Raw genomic sequence first — 20,000 nt, forward strand, 5'->3', positions numbered from 1 at the left:
AATAATGAGAGAGAGAGAGAGAGAGAGAGAGAGAGAGAGAGAGAGAGAGAGAGAGAGAGAGAGAGAGAGAGAGAGAGAGAGAGAGAGAGAGAGAGAGAGAGAGAGAGAGAGAGAGAGAGAGAGAGAGACAGAGAGAGAGAGAGAGAGAGAGAGAGAGAGAGAGAGAGAGAGAGAGAGAGAGAGAGACCCTTAAGAAAAAAGTGAGTTTAGGAATGAATAGATAAATTATAAAGGAGGAGGAGGAGGAGGAGGAGGAGGAGGAAGACGAAGAAGAAGAAGAGGAGGAGGAGGAGGAGGAGGAGGAGGAAGATGCTTGGAGGAGAGAAGAAGAGCTGAAGAGAGAAAAAAAAGAGGTCAGAAGGGAGGGAGAGAGAGAGAGAGGAAGGGAGAGAGGGAGGGAGTGAGGGAGGGAGGGAGGGATATAGCAAAAGGTGGAAGGGTGGAAGAAAAGCAGAGAGGAAGGGAGAGAGAGAGAAGAGGGAGGGGAGAGGTGGAGGGAAGAGTACTTAAAGCAAACTCTCTCTCTCTCTCTCATAAAGCCAATGCAAGTAGACAAAAGTAGCTGAAGAAGGGAGGAAAGGAGGGAGGGAGAGAAAGGGAGGGAGGGAAAGAAAGAGGGAGAGAGAGAGGGAGAGAGAGAGAGAGAGAGAGAGAGAGAGAGAGAGAGAGAGAGAGAGAGAGAGAGAGAGAGAGAGAGAGAGAGAGAGAGAGAGAGAGAGAGAGAGGGGTTAGGGGTACGTCATGTCATATTTGCTTTCTTACCTCCCTGGCTCTCTCTCATTAGGTATTAAATCTTGTGTGAAATTACTTTCTGTCACTTTTTTATTATTATTATTATTATTATTATTATTATTATTATTATTATTATTATTATTATTATTATTATTATTATTATTATTATTATTATTATTATTATTATTATTATTATTATTATTATTATTATTATTGCTACTACTACTACTACTACTACTACTACTACTACTACCACCACCACCACTACCACTACCACCACTACCACCACCACCACCACCACCACCACCATCACTACCACCATCACCACCACCACCACCTTGAATATTTTAGTAGCATTTCCTTCAATACTGAACTAATTGAATTCAGATCGAGTATGTGTGTGTGTGTGTGTGTGTGTGTGTTTAGGAGGATAAGGAACAAGAAATATGGAAGAGGAAGAGGAGGAGGAGGAAGAGGAAGGAGAGGGGAGTTAGTGCTTATTGGGAATTAGCAAGGTGAGGAAGAGGACCAGGAGGAGGAGGAAGAAGAGGAGGAGGAGGAGGAGGAGGAGGAGGAGGAGGCGGGGCTAACGGTAAAGGGGAGGGGGGAGGGATATTTGTTCTCCACTTCCCTCTCCTCCTCCTCCTCCTCCTCCTCCTCCTCCTACTCCTCCTCCTCCTCCTCCTCTCGAAAGAACAATTAGGTAACAAGTAATAAACGTCCTTGACTTCTCTCCCTCCCTCCCTCTCTCCCTCCCTTCCTCCCTTTTCCTCTCCCTCTCTCTCTCTCTCTCTCTCCCTCTCCCTGCAAACGTACCCAAGCCGTGAGAGAAATAGAGAGAGAGAGAGAGAGAGAGAAAAAAAAAAGAGAGAAAGAAAATTGCTTGTGACAAAAATGCTGCTGCCGATGATGATTATGATGATGATGATGAGGAGGAGGAGGAAGAGGAAGAGGAGGAGGAGGATGGTAAGGAGAAACAGAGGGGAAGAGGAAATAGAAAGGATAATGATGAAGAAGAAGAAAAGAATTGGACGAGGAAGAAGAGGAGGAGGAGGAGGAGGAGGAGTAGGATGGTGAAGAAGGGGAAGATTATATGGTATAAATGATGATGATGATGGTGAAATAGAAGAGGAAGAAGAAGAAGACTTGGAGAAGGAAGTGAAGAAAAAGGAAGCTGATGTTTAATGAGAAGAAGAAGAAGTAGAAGAAGAAGAAGAAGAAGAAGAAGAAGAAGAAGAGATAAAATAATAATAATAGTAATCGTTTGTTATTTTTCTCTCCTATCTTCCTCTTCCCTCCCTCCATGTTACCCTCTTCCTCCCCTTTCTCATTTCCTTCTTTCTCTCCCTTCTTCGTTTCTCCCTTTCCTTCGTTTATATTCTCCTGTTTATTTTTTTTCCTTTTTCTTCTTTGTTTTATCCAGTTTCCTTTTTTTTCCCTCTCTCCCCTCTCTCCCTTTTCCTTCTTTCCTCCCTCCTCTCTTCTTTTTCCTCTCCCTCTTTCCTCCGTGTCTTTTCCTTTCTTTCCTCTTTCTTTCTCTGCCTCTCCTTTTCCTTCCTCTCTTCCATTTATCCTCCTTTCCTCTCTTCTCTCTCTCTCTTTCCTCCGTCTCCTACATAATATACTGTTGTCTCACTCTCCCCCTCCCTCTCCCTCTCTCCCTGTTACCCTCCCCCCCCCATTCCTCCTCCTCCTCTTTCCTTTCCCTTTCTTTCGTTCCCAGCACCTTACACCCCTCCCGTCCCCTCCCCTCCCCTCCCCTCATCCATCTATCCCTTTCCCTTTCTTTAATGTTCCCATACTCCTCCCCTTCTCCCCTCCCCTTCCTCCCCTTCCTCCCCTTTTGCTGTATCATCGTACCCGCGGAAGGGGCGGGTCACCCAAATAAGTGACGTCATCGTGGGGAGGGGAGGGGAGGAAGGGAAGGGGAGAGGAGGGAAAGAAGAGGGAAGATAAATAGGAAGTAGGAGGGCGGGGAGGAGATGGAATTAGGTGAAGTATAGGGGAGAGGACGGATGGGGAGGTGATGGGGAGAGGAAAGGGGTGAAGGGAAGGGAGGGGAGAGAGTGAGGGGAGAAAGAGAGAGGAGAGGAAGGAGGGGTAAGTAAAAGATATGGAAGGGAGAGAAAAGGGAAGAATGGATAGGGAGGAAAGGAGAAGGAGAAGAGATAAAAGAGGGAGAAGGAAAAAAGAGAGGGGAGAGAGAGGGGAGAAAGAGAGGGGGGAAAGAGAGAGGAAGGAGGGATAAGTAAAAGATATGGAAGGGAGAGAAAAGGGAAGAATGGATAGGGAGGAAAGGGAAGAGAAGAGATAGGAGAGGAAGAGGGAAAGAAGAGAGGAGAGAGAGAGAGAGAGAGAGAGAGAGAGAGAGAGAGAGAGAGAGAGAGAGAGAGAGAGAGAGAGAGAGAGAGAGAGAGAGAGAGAGAGAGAGAGAGAGAGAGAGAGAGAGAGAGAGAGAGAGAGAGAGAGAGAGAGAGAGAGAGAGAGGATAAGAAAGAGATGTGGAAGTGAGAGAAGAAAGGTGAGGAATGGAGAGAGAGTAGAAAAGAGGAAAGAGGAGATAAAGAAATGGAAATGGTAGTGGATTAATAAGAGGAAAAAGGAAAGAGGAAACGGGGTGGAAACAAAGGGAGAGATGGGGAGGAAAAAGTGAAAAAGAGGAAAGAAAAGGGAAGAAAGAGGAAGAAGAGAGTAAAAGAAGGGAATGAAAATGGGGAAAGCAAAGTAGAAGAAGAAAAGGGAGAAAAGGGAGAGGAGAGGGAGTAATAGACGAGGGGAAAAAAGGAAAGAGAGAGGAAGAAGAGGTAAAAGAAAAGGGAGGAAAGGAAGAGGAAAAGGAGGAATTCAGACGAGAGGAAACGATGAAAGGGAAAGAAGTAAATAAGGAGAAAGGAAGAGAAGAGAAGAAAATGAGAAGAGAATGGAGGGAAAAAAAAAGAAAAAAAATAGATAAAAGATAGACAGAGAAAGAGAGGGAGGAGAAAGATGAGGAGAGAGAAAAAAAGGAAAGGAGAGGAAAAGAAAAAACTATAAAGAGAGCCATTCAGAGAGAGAGAGAGAGAGAGAGAGAGAGAGAGAGAGAGAGAGAGAGAGAGAGAGAGAGAGAGAGAGAGAGAGAGAGAGAGAGAGAGAGAGAGAGAGAGAGAGGGGGGAGGGGGTCACCATATTGAAGGGTATGATTTGGGTCCATTTACCTTGTTATTGGGGGTATTAGTGAAGGGGGGGAGGGGAGGGGGGGAGGAGGGAAGGGGGGAGGGAGGGAGAAAAAGAGAGAGAGAGAGAGAGAGAGAGAGAGAGAGAGAGAGAGAGAGAGAGAGAGAGAGAGAGAGAGAGAGAGAGAGAGGGAAGGGTGATTGGGTGTGTGTCATGGTGTGTGTGTGTGTGTGTGTGTGATGCTGAGTGACTGTGAGGATGATGAGAGAGAGAGAGAGAGAGAGAGAGAGAGAGAGAGAGAGAGAGAGAGAGAGAGAGAGAGAGAGAGAGAGAGAGAGAGAGAGAGAGAGAGAAATGGATAAAGAAAAGAAAGATAAAGAGAGGAAGGAGAAGAGAGAGAGAGAGAGAGAGAGAGAGAGAGAGAGAGAGAGAGAGAGAGAGAGAGAGAGAGAGAGAGAGAGAGAGAGAGAGAGAGAGAGAGAGAGAGAAATGGATAAAGAAAAGAAAGATAAAGAGAGGAAGGAGAAGACAGTGAGATAGGGAGAAAGGGGAAGGGGAGGAAAGTGAGAGAGAGGGAAGAAAGAGGAGGGAGAGTGGAGGGGAAGGGAGAGAAGGGGAATAGAGAAAAGAAAGGGGAAGGTGAAGGGAAGGGAAGGAAAGGAAAACAGGAAATGAGAAGAAGGGAAGGGAAGGGGAGCAAAAGGGGAAGGGAATGATAGAGGGAAGGGAAGGGAAGGAAGGAAAGGGAAGGGAGAGAAAGGAAAACAGGAAATGATAAGGAGGGAAGGGAAGAAAGGGAAGGGAAGGGAGGGAAAGGAAAACAGGAGACGAGAAGAAGGGAAGGGAAGGGTAGCAAGATGGGAAGGGAAGGGTCAAGGGAAGGGAAGGGAAGTAATGAAGGATAGAAAAATACAAATAGAAAAAGGAAGCATGCGGTGAAGGGAAAGGAATGCAGTGATGGGAAGGGAAAAAAGGGGAAGGGATGGGAGGGAAGCGGAAGGAAGAGAAAAGAAGAGAAAGGGAAGGGAAGGGAAGGAAGGGGAAGATAAGGATGCAGTAAAGGATATGCAATGAAGGGAAATGCAGTGATGGGAAGGGAAGGAAGGGGAATGCAGTAATGGGGAGGGAAGGGGAGGAAGGGAAAGGAAGAGAAAGGGAAGGGAAGGTAGGGAAGGGGAAGAGAAGCATGCAGTAAAGGGAAGACAATGCAAGGATGGGAATGCAGTGATGGGGAGGGAAGGGCAGGGAGGGAAAGGAAGAGAAAGGGAAGGGAAGGTAGGGAAGGGGAAGAGAAGCATGCAGTAAAGGGAAGACAATGCAAGGATGGGAATGCAGTGATGGGGAGGGAAGGGGAGGGAGGGAAAGGAAGAGAAAGGGAAGGGAAGGTAGGGAAGGGGAAGAGAAGCATGCAGTAAAGGGAAGACAATGCAAGGATGGGAATGCAGTAATGGGGAGGGAAGGGGAGGAAGGGGCAGGGAGGGGCAGGGAGGGGCAGGGAGGGGCCGGTGATGGATGTACTTAGTAACCTGTGTCACTGGGTCAAAGGTCACCAACCCCGACAACATTGATTTTGCCTGCACCTCCGCCCCCTCCTCCTCCTCCTCCTCCTCCTCCTCCTCCTCCTCCTCCTGGTCTGACTTTGCCTGCCTCAGAGTTTTGGAGTTTTTTTTTTTTTTGGGGGGGGGAATAGGTATTAGTATTTTTTTCTTCCTCCTCCTCTTCCTCTTCTTCTTCCTCTCCTCCTCCTCCTCCTCCTCTTCCTCCTCCTCCTTCTCCTCCCCCTCCTCCTCTTAATCGCCTTTCAAAATCATAATAAATTTTCTTGTTGCTAAATTTAAACCTTGCGTGATTTTTTTTCTTTTTTCTTCTTCTTCTTCTTCTTCTTCTTCTTATTATTATTATTATTATTATTATTATTATTATTATTATTATTATTATTATTATTATTATTATTATTATTATTATTATTATTATTATTATTATTATTATTATTATTATTATTATTATTATTATTATTATTGTTATATTTTACTTTATCTAACTTTATCATTTTTTTCTTATCATTTATGTATTTCTTGAACTGTCTTTCTTTTCATTACTCTGATTTTTCTATTCTTTCCTTCTTTTCTTTTTTCCTTCTTTTTCTTTCGCTTTCATCTTTCCTATAGTACTTCTCTCTCTCTCTCTCCTTTGTCACATACTCTTCTTTCTACCAAAACTCCTCCCCAACGCTAGTCCTCTCTCGAAATCAACTAATCTCTCCCTCCCCCCCTTTCTCCCTTCTCCCTATCCCTCCACTTTCCCTCTCTCTCTCTCTCTCTCGACCCATCCCTCCCTTTTTTATCTCCCTCTCTCTCTCTCCATCTCTCTCTCTCTTTCTCTCCAACACCCATGACCCCAACGCAAGGTCATGACCCACACACCCGTACACAAACACGCACACACACATACATGCACACATACACACATACATAGACAGACATACAGAAATACAGACATACAGACACACAAAACGTACACACAAACATACATACAAACTTTCATACATACATACATACATACCTAGTTACATACATACATACACAGAGGTCATAAACGCATACACACACTCACACACACACACACACACACACACACACACACACACACACACACACACACACACACACACACACACACACACATGTACGTAACGTTATATTTGCCTATCAACGGATGCGCTCTGATTGGACCTTCCGTGGGGGGGGGGGGGGAGGAGGAGGAGGAGGAGGAGGAGGGAAGAGAGGGTACAAGTATTATCGACTACTGTATGATTTTTTTATAAGGCTCAGAAGGAGGAGGAGGGGGAGGAAGAGGAGGGGAGGAGGAAGAGGAGGAGGAGGAGGAGGAGGAGGAAGGGCAGGAGGAAAGGAGAAAAGCAGGATAAAGAGGGTATACAATATGTCTGCCTCTCTCTCATTTAGTGGTTGAAAAGGGCTCACAGACCCAAGATTTTAAGAGTTTTAGATCTCTCTCTCGTCTGTTTTTATGGCGTCATTATCTCCGTCAAACATTGAGAGAGAGAGAGAGAGAGAGAGAGAGAGAGAGAGAGAGAGAGAGAGAGAGAGAGAGAGAGAGAGAGAGAGAGAGAGAGAGAGAGAGAGAGAGAGAGTCTGCATTTAACAAGAGGCGAAGGAGAAAAACTATTATTCGCAAGAGAAGAAGAAAAACAAGATTAAGGTAATGAAACAGGCGTAAGAATGTAAGATAATTTTACTTATTTCTATTTCCGTGGCATTAAACAAAGGCCAGAAGGAAGAAGACCAGGAAATAGAGGAGAAAGAAAAGGAAGAGTAACAAAAGGGAAGGAAAGGGAAAGGAATAGGGAACAGGAAAAGGAAGGATCACAGGTACTCTTCAAGGCCATGGGATGAGTGTAGTGGTGGGGGGGATCAAGGCGTGTCGCGGGGCAGGATCAGAGAGGTCAAATAAGCGAGTCTTAGGGCCAGTTTTATAGTCCAGTACAGGAAATTTGTAAGCTCCCCAACCAAACACAAAATAAGACGAAAATTCCTTGTACGAAAGCTGTAGTGTTTGGCGTTGATACAAAAAGGAGGAAATTGTAGGAAACCACACAGGAAATCTCTTTAGCATCTGGCATTGAATAGAAATAACGAATCATTGTGGAGAATACAGTTTGGTTCGGCGCTTACAATGACTCGGTTTTGGACGGTGGAACTGGCCCTTAGTCACGTGGGTCTCGCGTTGCTGGTCTGACACACTTACGAAGGCCGCTTGGGTGGGGCGCGAGCCTCTCCTTGACAGTGGTGCCGCATCGTCGCCAATGCAGCACTCTCTCTCTCTCTCTTATTTTGTCATTCTTTCATTTTTTCTTTCTTTTTTATTGCTATCTTTTCTTTCTCTTTCTATTCTCTCTCTCTCTCTCTCTCATATGTCAGCTATTTAGTATTTGATATTTTGTATTCGATATTCTGTATACATATTAAAAAGTCTAAAAAGTGCTCTGAATGTGTCGCTTTTTAAAATAAATGAAGAAAATGTTTAAATTCCATAACACGTGACATTTTCTAATTTTCAAACTGTCAATGATCAAGAACTCTGTGGGCCATATTCTTAATCTGATTGGCACCCGAGGCTCACATATTCGACAAGACCTTCGTAGGAGTTGTGTGCATTTCCAGGGGTAGGTAGTTTAATGACCCTTGTGGTAGTTTGACGCTTTTTCTGTACCTGTAACCTAAAAAGTCACTCCTAAGAACACGAATAGACTCCTTCTCGGCGTCTGGATATAGTTAATGTGAGGGGTGGCAGCGTCCGGAGTTGTGTGCATTTCCAGGGGTAGTTTAATGACCCTTGTGGTAGTTTGACGCTTCTTCTGTGTCTTGAACCTAAAAAGTCACTCATAAGAACTCGAATGGTCTCTTTCTCGGCGTTTAGAGATAGTTAATGTGAGGGGTGGCAGCGTCCGGAGTTGTGTGCATTTCCAGGGGTAGCTTAATGACCCCTGTGGTAGTCTGACGCTTCTTCTGTATCTTGAACCTAAAAAGTCACTCATAAGAACTCGAATGGTATCCTTCTCGGCCTTTGGAAATAGTTACGTGAGGGGTGGCAGCGTCCGGAGTTGTGTGCATTTCCAGGGGTAGTTTAATGACCCCTGTGGTAGTTTGACGCTTTTTTTGTACCGTGAACCTAAAAAGTCACTCTAAGAACACGAATGGTATCCTTCTCGGCCTTTGGAAATAGTTATGTGAGGGGTGGCAGCGTCCGGCAATACCAACCATCATGTCACTTCCAGACCTCCCCGCGCGATGACAGCTTCTCCGACGGCTGGATTTGACAACGCTGTAGCCTTGAGCGACGCACCCCAATCGGCCTTCATAGCTGAGTCCACCGTTGCCAGATTGTCATACTCAGCCGATTATATTTCCCGACTTCCTACCCCTAAACTGTCTTCTGGGCTCCAATAACGAAACTCATTTATAGTTATCGTTAAAAGAGTTAGATCCTGATGTTTCTTGGCAATAGATAGGCGTCAGAAACCGATAAATACTATGCTCTCAGTACGACAGTCTGGCAGCGGTGCTCTACAGGATTCTAATGAGTGTTTCTTTCCGCCCATGTTACAGAAGAATGGTCAGTCTATCACTAGGGTTATAAAACTACCAATAGAAATTCCCTAAATGACATCAACACGTTTACAGATAATGATGGTATACGAGGCAGTGGGCACTATTACATTAGATAACTTCAGATTAATAAAGGAAAAACTGAACACGAACTAATGGATATGAGAAAAGCATTATACGTAATTTTCTGGAACTGCCGTGTGAAGGCCGTCCGTCTGTCTGTCTGTCTGCCTGTCTGTCTGTGTCTTTGTCTGACTGGCTGGCTGGATGGATGGCTTTCTGTCTGGCTGGCTGGTTGACTGTCTGGCTGGTTGGCTGTCTGGCTGGCTGGCTGTCTGGCTGGTTGGCTGTCTGGTTGATTGGCTGTCTGGCTGGTTGACTGTCTGGCTGGTTGGCTGGCTGGCTGGCTGGTTGACTGTCTGGCTGGCTGTCTGGCTGGTTGACTGTCTGGCTGGCTGGTTGGCTGGTTGACTGTCTGGCTGGCTGTCTGGCTGGTTGACTGTCTGGCTGGCTGGTTGGCTGGTTGGCTGTCTGGCTGGCTGGTTGGCTGTCTGGCTGGCTGTCTGGCTGGTTGGCTGTCTGGCTGGCTGGTTGGCTGTCTGGCTGGCTGGTTGGCTGTCTGGCTGGCTGGTTGGCTGGCTGTCTGGCTGGTTGACTGTCTGGCTGGCTGGTTGACTGTCTGGCTGGCTGGTTGGCTGTCTGGCTGGCTGTTTGACTGTTTGGCTAATTGACTGTCTGTCTGGCTGGCTGGTTGGCTGTCTGGCTGGCTGGTTGGCTGTCTGGCTGGCTGGTTGACTGTCTGGCTGGCTGGTTGGCTGTCTGGCTGGCTGGTTGGCTGTCTGGCTGGCTGTTGGACTGTTTGGCTAATTGACTGTCTGTCTGGCTGGCTGGTTGGCTGTCTGGCTGGCTGGTTGACTGTCTGGCTGGCTGTCTGGCTGGTTGGCTGTCTGGCTGGCTGGTTGGCTGTCTGGCTGGTTGACTGTCTGGCTGTTTGTCTGTCTGTTCTTTTCTAACGCCCTTGTATCCTTGTGTCATTATGAGAGAGAGAGAGAGAGAGAGAGAGAGAGAGAGAGAGCGTGCGTGCGTATGTGTGTGCATCCGTCAGTCATGCGTCAGGCACCGCGGCGCCGCTGTACACCTGGTGACCTTATTCAGGGGAGAGTGTCAGTCTTTCTCTCTCTCTCTCTCTCTCACACACACACACACACACACACACACGCATACATTCCACGTGAACTGCGCTCAAGCGAGAGTGGCAGAGAGAGAGAGAGAGAGAGAGAGAGAGAGAGAGAGAGAGAGAGAGAGAGAGAGAGAGAGAGAGAGAGAGAGAGAGAGAGAGAGAGAGAGAGAGAGAGAGAGAGAGAGAGAGACGTCCGGTAAACAAGTGTCGCTATGTAGACAGCTGTAGGTACACGTGTATGCATGTATACATGAATGTGTGGGCGCTCAATACAGAGAGAGAGAAAGAGAGAGAGAGAGAGAGAGAGAGAGAGAGAGAGAGAGAGAGAGAGAGAGAGAGAGAGAGAGAGAGAGAGAGAGAGAGAGAGAGAGAGAGAGAGAGAGAGAGAGAGAGAGAAAATCTATAAATGCTCTATCCTAAGGGAATATTTTTGCCTTTTAGTTTCCATTTTGTTGAGAGAGACATTGAAGGGAACGAAGAGAGAGAGAGAGAGAGAGAGAGAGAGAGAGAGAGAGAGAGAGAGAGAGAGAGAGAGAGAGAGAGAGAGAGAGAGAGAGAGAGACTAGCTAACTAACGGGGTGCATACGTATGGTGGTGCGTCGCTTCACTCACCCGCCGCCTACACTCGCAAACGCAAGACAAGAAAGGAAAGTAAATAGAGAGAGAGAGAGAGAGAGAGAGAGAGAGAGAGAGAGAGAGAGAGAGAGAGAGAGAGAGAGAGAGAGAGAGAGAGAGAGAGAGAGAGAGAATCAGATAACCACCTTTAAAGCACAAACACACAAAAAAAGAGAAAGAGAGGAAGAGAAAGTGAAGCCGATGTGGGTGGAGGGCGGGGCGGAAGTGGAGGAGGAGGAGAAGGAGGAGGAGGAGGAGGAGGAGGAGGAACGAGGGGGTGGGGTGTCACTGCAGCGAATTCGGAAGAGGAAGGAAAGAGAGAGGGAGGGAGAGAGGGGGGAAGAGGAGGAAGAAGAGGGGGAGGAGGAGGAGGAGGAGGAAGGGATGCAGGAGGAGGAGGTTTTGCTGAGGTGCGCGGGGAGGAGAGAGAGAGAGAGAGAGAAAGAGAGAGAGAGAGAGAGAGAGAGAGAGAGAGAGAGAGAGAGAGAGAGAGAGAGAGAGAGAGAGAGAGAGAGAGATGTTACGCAACGGGGTGTGTGCGTGTGTGTGTGCTTGCCTGGCTGCCTGTGTACCTCCCTCCCCGTCCCCTCTCTCTCTCTCTCTCTCTCTCTCTCTCTCTCTGCTCCCGTTTCCTTCCTTTGATTAACTTCACACACACACACACACACACACACACACACACACACACACACACACACACACAGGAAAAAAAAAACACGAGAAGGAACTAAAAAAAACGAAGAAAAAAAGAGAAAATAAACAGATCCCCTGAAGTCTGTCACACCTGCTCATTACCTGTCTAATTACTGTCTTTTAATTAATCCAGGTGTCAACAAGGGGAGGGGGAGGGGAGGCTCAGGTAAATAGATGGATAATTACACACCTCAGACATTCATTAACGTAGATTGCAGGTAATTTCTTTATGAGGTCCATTGAGAGAGAGAGAGAGAGAGAGAGAGAGAGAGAGAGAGAGAGAGAGAGAGAGAAGGAGGGATAGGGACGAATGTGTGTGCGTGTGTGTTTTGTCATAATCTCTCTCTCTCTCTCTCTCTCTCTCTCTCTCTCTCTCTCTCTCTCTCTCTCTCTAATCCCTTACACAACCTATATGCTTTGTCTTTGTCTGTGTCATCATATCTATCTATCAACCCCTTTACCCGTCTGTCTGTCTGTCTGTCTGTCTCTCTTTCACACCTGTATACCTGTCTGTTCCCCTTTCCTCCTTTACATATGGGACAAAGGAACACACACACACACACACACACACTCACACACACACACACACACACACACACACGTTCACCCATATAGTGTCTCCCATTCTCTTCATTTATATATATTTTTTTCTCTTCTTTATTAGGGTATGTATTTTTTTCTTGTTTTCCTTTATTCTTTGCTCTGGTTATAAGCTTTCATTTATTCATACTAATTTTGTTTTGGGGACATTTTATAAGGTTGGAGAAGGGGAGGACTGACGAAGAGGGGAGCAGGCTGGGAGGAAGGGGAGGAGGCGAGGACAAGGGGAAGGGAGGTCGTGGGAGGAAAGAAAAAAAATAAACAATTAGAAAATATGTGAAAAAAAATGAACGGATGAAAAAGGGAAGCCTAAGGAAAAGAAAATAATAGCAATACAAAGGGAGAGAAACAAAGATGAGGAGATAAGGGAGGAGGATGCTGGGGAGAAGTAATATGCTGGGGAGGAAGAAAAAAAAGGAAAATATGATGGAGCGAAAAAAATAGAAGCGTTAGGAAAAGAAGAAAGGTCAAATACAAAGGGAGATAAACAAAGATGAGGGGAGAGGAGAACGGGAAGGATGCTGGGGAGAAGAGAGGTTGGGAAGGAAAGAGGATGGGGAGGAGAGGATAGGAAGGGAAGGAGGAGACTGGGGAGAGGAGAGGTTGGGAGAGAAAGAGGATGGGAAGGAGAGAATAGGAAGGGGGAGGCTGGGGAAGAGAGGATTTAAATGGGAGAGGATGGGAAGGAAAGAGGATAGGGAGGAGGGGATGGAAAGGGGAGGGAATGGGAAGGGGGAGGCTGGGGGAAGAGAAATGGGAGAGGATGAGAAAGGGAATGAGTTGAGAAGGGAGAGGATAGGGAGAGTAGAGGTTAGGAGGGGAGGAGGATGCTGGGGAGGGGAGAGCGTGGGAAGGTGAGAGGCTGGGTCGACAAAGGTAAAATGAAGCAAAATGAAGCCTCTCTGAAATGTAAATTGTGTCTTAATAGCTTATTCAAGGGAGGAATAGGTGGTGTTTGCCTTAAATCACCAGGGAGGAGGAGGAGGAGGAGGAGGAGGAGAAGGATATAAAAGAAAGATGAGGATGAGGAAGACAAAGAGGAGGAGAAGAGGAGAGAGGCACGAAAGTCTATCATAAGAGGAGGAGGAGGAGGAGGATATAAAAGAAAGATGAGGAAGAGGAAAACAAAGAGGAGGAGAAGAGGAGAGAGGCACGAAAGTCTGCCATAAGAGGAGGAAGAGGAGGAGGAGGAGGAGGAGGATGAGGTCAGGGAGGACAAATAGGAAAGAACAAAAGAAAGGAGAAGGACAAAAGCAGTAAAATAAATAATGAGGAAAAAAGGAAAAAAAACAACATTTAAGGAAAAGATGAAAGGGAGAAAAAAAGATAAACAAAGAATATAGAAAAAAAAATTAATATAAATGAAGAAAAAGGGAAGAAAAAGGTAACCAAAGGAAAATAAAAGGAAATGAGCAACAAAATGAGAAACAGAGAGAAACGAAAATAACGAGAGAATAGAAATTAAAAGAAACAATAATTAGAGGGAGAAAAGGAAGATAGAAAAAAAAACAATAACAAAAGAAGGAAAAGGAGAAGAGGGACAGGGATAAAAGGAGTGATAAAAGGGAGGAGAAGGAAGAGAATATGTAACAAAAGATATAATAAGAGAGAAAATGAAGAGAAAAAAATGAAATAAAGGAAGGAATAAGGAAGAGAAGAGTGGAATGAATAAAAGAGACAAAGACAAAAAGGAAAGAGAATGAGGTGAACAGAGAGAACAAAATAAATATAATACGTGAGAGAAAAGGGAAAGAGAATAAACAAGAATAAAGATAGGGGGAAGGAAAGAGAAGAGGGGAAGGGGAAGAATATAAAACAAAGATAAAAAGAGAAAACAGGAGGAACAGAAGAGGGAACGAAAGATATATTAAAACGGAGTAAAAGGAAGAGAGAAAAAGAACAAGAATAAGTGAAAGAAAAATAAAAGAAGGAAGAGAAGAGGGAGAGAGATAAAAATGAGAAAGAGAAAAAGAAAGGAGAATGAAGAGAAGGGAGAACAAGGCATATACTAAAAGGTAGAAAAGGGAAAGAAAAAGACAGAAAATAAAAAAGAAGAAAGAGGAGGAGGAGAAGGGGAGGAATATAAAAGCAAGAGAATTATAAAAAAAGAAAGGAGAAGAAAGAGGAGGAGAAGGGAAGGGATAAAGAAAGACAATTATAAAAAAGAAAGGAGAAGGAAGAGAAGGGAAGAGGAGGCAAAAAAAAGGAAAAAAGGATGAAACAAACGAGGAAAGAAGAAAGAAAAAAAAGAAGAGAAAAAGGACAAAGGAAAAAAAAAGAAAATTATGGTTTAAATGTCCACCACCTTCACCATCATCATCATCACCACCACCACCACCACTATCACCACCTTCACCATCATCATCATCACCACCACCACCACCACTATCACCACCTTCACCATCATCATCATCACCACCACCACCACCACTATCACCACCACCATCATCATCATCACCACCACCACCACCACTATCACCACCACCATCATCATCACCACCACCACCACCACTATCACCACCACCATCATCATCACCACCACCACTGCCATTATTTCATCACCACCTTTCTGTTTTAAATTTAATGAACAGCCGGAGGAAATTTATTGGAGAGAGAGAGAGAGAGAGAGAGAGAGAGAGAGAGAGAGAGAGAGAGAGAGAGAGAGAGAGAGAGAGAGAGAGAGAGAGAGAGAGAGAGAATTCCCCCTCTCCAACATCGTTACCACATACAGTTTGCGACAGTCATAGCGCTCTCTCTCTCTCTCTCTCTCTCTAACTATATTTCACCTTTTTTTGTTGTTTTTTGTTTTGTTTTATTTTTGCAACACTAGTGGAAAACAGTGTTGCCAGTCATACACACCTCCACCACCACCACCACCAACAACAACAACAACAACAACAACACCATTCATCACCACCCCTCTCCTCTGCTTCTCTCTCATTTCCTCTCATCCATTTCCATGTTTCTTTGTTTATATTTTCTTCTTTTTTTCTATTTTTATTTTTCTTCTTTATTTTTCCTGATTAACTTTTTTTCTTCTTCTCCATTTCATCTTTGTCTTCATTATTTATTTTTTCTTTAATGCTCTTGTCCTTTTTTTCTTTCTTTTTATTTCTCTGTTTTATATTTATTCTACTATTCTTCCTCCTCTTCCTCTTCCTCCTCCTCCTCCTCCTCCTCCTCCTCCTCCCCTCACCACCACCAACACCAACATTCATCACCACCATCTTTTTTACCCTCACCCCCCCCCCCCCCCTTCTATCCCCGACCCCCACCACCGCCACCGCCACCAACAGTGTTACCAAATAAACGGTCCCAGCAGCCTCTCTCTAAACCTTGTTACCAGCACTGTTTATTACCTCTCCCCGCACTGCTGGCAGGTGTTTGTGGTGGTGGCAACACTGTTAAATCTGCAGGTGTGTGTGTGTGTGTAAGAGAGAGAGAGAGAGAGAGAGAGAGAGAGAGAGAGAGAGAGAGAGAGAGAGAGAGAGAGAGAGAGAGAGAGAGAGAGAGAGAGAGAGAGAGAGAGAGAGAGAGAGAGAGAGAGACCCCTACACACTCAATATTCAGCACTTTTTTACGTTAGATTTTTATTGTTATTGTTGTTGTTGTTGTTGTTGTTGTTGCTGTTGTTATTTTACCTTTTCTTGAATATATAAGAGACATCAGTTTTCCTTTCTTTACTAATTAATTCACTTTGTTTTACTTTATTTGCTTTCTGTATTCATTAAATTTTGTTGTATATATTCGTTTATTTTCACTTATTGTATTTATTTTTTTCCGTGTATGTTAATGTATCGGTTCCTATGTGTATGAGCTTTCTTTCTATCTTTATTTTCTTCTATCTTCTTTCTTTCTATCTTCTATCTTTCTTTCTATCTTCTTTCTATCTTGTATCTTTCCTTTTCTCTTCTTTCTATCTTCTTTCCTTTCTATCTTCTTTCTATCTTCTATCTTTCTTTCTCTCTTCTTTCTTTCTATCTTCTATCTTTCTTTCTATCTGCTTTCTATCTTCAATCTTTCTTTCTATCTTCTTTCTTTTATCTTTCTTTCTATCTTCTTTCTATCTTGTATCTTTCCTTCTCTCTTCTTTCTTCTTTTCTTTCTATCTTCAATCTTTCTTTCTATCTTCTTTCTATCTTCTATCTTTCTTTCTCTCTTCTTTCTATCTTCAATCTTTCTTTTTATCTTCTTTCTTTGTATCTTCTTTCTTTGTATCTTTTTCCTTTCTATCTTCTTTATATCTTCTATCTTTCTTTCTATCTTCTTTCTATCTTCAATCTTTCTTTTTTATCTTCTTTCCTTTCTATCTTCTTTCTTTTTTTCTTCTTTATCTTCTTTTCTTTCTATCTTCTTTCATTCTTCTATCTTTCTATCTTCTTTCTTTCTGTCTTCTTTCCTTTCAATCTTCTTTTCTTTCTATCTTCTTTCCTTTCTATCTTCTTTCTTTCTATCTTCTTTCTTTCTATCTTCTTTCTATCTTCTTTCATTCTTCTATCTTTCTATCTTCTTTCCTTTCTATCTTCTTTTCTTTCTATCTTCTTTCCTTTCTATCTTCTTTCTTTCTGTCTTCTTTCCTTTCAATCTTCTTTTCTTTCTATCTTCTTTCCTTTCTATCTTCTTTCTTTCTATCTTCTTTCTATCTTCTTTCATTCTTCTATCTTTCTTTTTATCTTCTTTCCTTTCTATCTTCTTTTCTTTCTATCTTCTTTTCTTTCTATCTTCTTTTCTTTCTATCTTCTTTCTTTCTATCTTCTTTTATTTTTTTATTCACATTTATTTATTCATGTATTCATCCGCTCCGACGCAATACAAGTGTTACCAATATTGCGGGATTTCGTGGTCATATTGGTTTGGTAACACTGAAACGCTTTTGTGTGTGTGTGTGTGCGTGTGTGTGTGTGTGTGTGTGTGTTTCCATTACTGTCCCACAAACTTTTCATTAATCTTTCTAGTACATCTTTTTTCGTGGTGGTGGTGGTGGTGTTAGGCCTATAAACCCGTACAGCAGTGGTGGTGATATATGGTGATAGTGGTGATGAAATGGTGGTGTTGGTGGTGGTGATGCACTACATAATCTATACATAACTTAGAAACGCTGGATGGATGTTGTGATTAGAGTAGTAGTAGTAGTAGTAGTAGTAGTAGTAGTAGTAGTAGTAGTAGTAGTAGTAGTAGATAGGTAGATAGGTACGTAAAGAAAGACAGACAGAGGTAAATAAATAGATAAATAAATAAATAAGACATAAATAAATCGAAAAAAAATAAATAGATAAATAGATAAATAAATAAATAAGTGGATAAATATATGAATAAATAAATAAATAAATAATAGTTAAACAAATAAATAAATAGATAAATAAATAAATAAATAAATAAGTGGATAAATAGATGAATAAATAAATAAATAGATAAATAAATAGATAAGGCAGATGGGTAACAAGGCAAGGTATGTAAGTTAGTAAGTACGAGATGACTAGGTTAGTAGTGGTGGTGGTGGTAGTAGTGGTGATGACTGTGGTGGTGGTGGTGGTAGTAGTGGTGATGACTGTGGTGGTGGTGGTGGTGATGACTGTGGTGGTGGTGGTGGTGGTGATGACTGTGGTGGTGGTGGTGGTGGTGATGACTGTGGTGGTGGTGGTGGTGGTGGTAGTGGTGATGACTGTGGTGGTGGTGGTGGTGGTGATGACTGTGGTGGTGGTGGTGGTGGTGATGACTGTGGTGGTGGTGGTGGTGGTGATGACTGTGGTGGTGGTGGTGGTGGTGAGGATTAGAAGGATGACTTGGGGACACCATGACTAACACCACACGTATTGCAGCCTTTGTGAAGAAGAGGAGGAGGAGGAGGAGGAGGAGAAGGAGGAGAAGGAAGAAGAGGAGAAGGAGGAGGAGGAGGAGGAGGAGAAGAAAGAAAGGATAGATACAACAAAAAAACAACAACAACTACTACTACTACTACTACTACTACTACAACTACTACCACTACAACTACTACTACTACTACTACTACTACAACTACTACTACTACTACCACCACCACCACCACACAGACACACCCACACACACACTCAAACACATACACACTATTAGTATTCATCACAAACACCAACTCATATGTTACAGGTAGCTAATTAGACACACCTGGGCAGGGAGGGAGGGAGTACGAACAGGTGAATACGCAGCCAGGCAGGTAGAAAACGGAGAGAAGGAGAAAGGAGGAGTAAATGAAGAAGAGGGAGGGAGAAAAGGAAGGACAGAGGGAGGTGGAGAAAGGGAAGGAAGGGGATGAGAAAAGAATAGAAGGAAGGAAGAAGGGATAGACAGAATGAGGGGAAATAAGAGAGAGGAAGGAAAAGGGTAGATAGGGAGGAAGGTAAGAAGATAGACAGATAGATAAGGAAGAAGGACGAAGGACGAAGAGGGAGATAGAAGGAATGAAGAAGATAAATAGAAAAAGGAGGAAGGAAGGATGAGAAAAGGAAGCACAGAGGCAGAAGGAGGAAGGGAAGGAGAAAGAGAGACCAAAGGAAGAAGAGAAAGAAAGAAGAAAGGGAAGGAGGAGGGAGGGACAGAAGAAGGAGAAGGAAGATGGGAAGAGAAAGGAGAGAAGTAGGAGGTCGAAGAAATAAAAAAAGAGAGAACGGAATGATAGATAGATAGATAGATAGATAGATAGATAGATAGATAGATAGACGAGAAAAAAGTTGAATAGGTCAGTTAATAGGATACTTAGATAGATAAACAGACAGACAGACAAGTAAATACATAGCAAGCCAAATAAAGTGATAGAGAAATTAACAGACAGGTAGACAGACAGAAAGATAGATTGATAGATACATAGGTAAAGAGCAAGGCGTGTAAGTTAATAGCCAAACAGACAGACAGATAGAAGTAAAGTCAGGCAGGTGGGTGGCATTTACCTGTGACAAGCCACGCCTTGATGATTGAAATGTCGCTGTTGCCGCATGTGTGTGGGGGGAGGGGGGAGTGGGAGAGGGAATGCAGGGAGGGAGGGAGGGAGGGAAGAAGGAGGAGGGAAGAAGAAACAGAGAGAGGATATGAAAAGGCAGGAGAGGAAGAAGATGAGAAAAAGAAGAAGAGGAAGAGAGAAAGGTAGACGGGAGAAAGAAAATATTAAAAGAAAGAAGGAAAGGAAGGAAAAAGGAAAGAACGAGAGAGGTAGAAAAGAGAAGAAAAGGAGGGATAGGAAGGGAAGGAGAAAAGAAAAAGAGGGAAAAGAGATAAAAAGATGAGAGAAGAGGGAAGGAAGAAAGGGAGGAAGAGAATTAGAGACAGACGGAGAAGGAGGAGGAGGAAGGGAAGTAGAGAAGGAAGATGAGAAACGGAGAGAGACATAGAAGGAATGAAGAAGAGAAATAGAAAGAAGGAAGAGAAAGGAGGAAGGAAGGAGGAGAGAAGAGGAAATGAGAAAAGGAAGGACAGAGAGAGAAGGAGGAAGGGAAGGAGAAAGAGAGACAGGAGGAAGAAGAGAAAGAAAGAAGAGAAGAAAGGGAAGGAAAAAAGAGGGACAGAGGAAGGAAGAAGAGAGAGAGAGAGAGAGAGAGAGAGAGAGAGAGAGAGAGAGAGAGAGAGAGAGAGAGAGAGAGAGAGAGAGAGAGAGAGAGAGAGAGAGAGAGAGAGAGAGAGAGAGAGACACCTTCAGGGTATAAATTAAAACAGCCTCTCTCTTGCTCTCTCACTTTCTCACTTCGAACTGTCTCACTTATTCACTCACTGACTCCAAGATTAACTCACTGACTCGACAAGAAGAAAAAAAATAATGAGTAATTTGGTATTTTTTCTCAATTACGTTCAATTTCTTCATCTTAAAATTCCTCTCAAACCTTTTTTTTTATTTTTGTTTTTATTCGTATTTATTAACCAAAGCACGCACACACACA

Source organism: Eriocheir sinensis, chromosome 29, assembly GCF_024679095.1.
Source record: "Eriocheir sinensis breed Jianghai 21 chromosome 29, ASM2467909v1, whole genome shotgun sequence".
NCBI lineage: Eukaryota > Metazoa > Arthropoda > Malacostraca > Decapoda > Varunidae > Eriocheir > Eriocheir sinensis.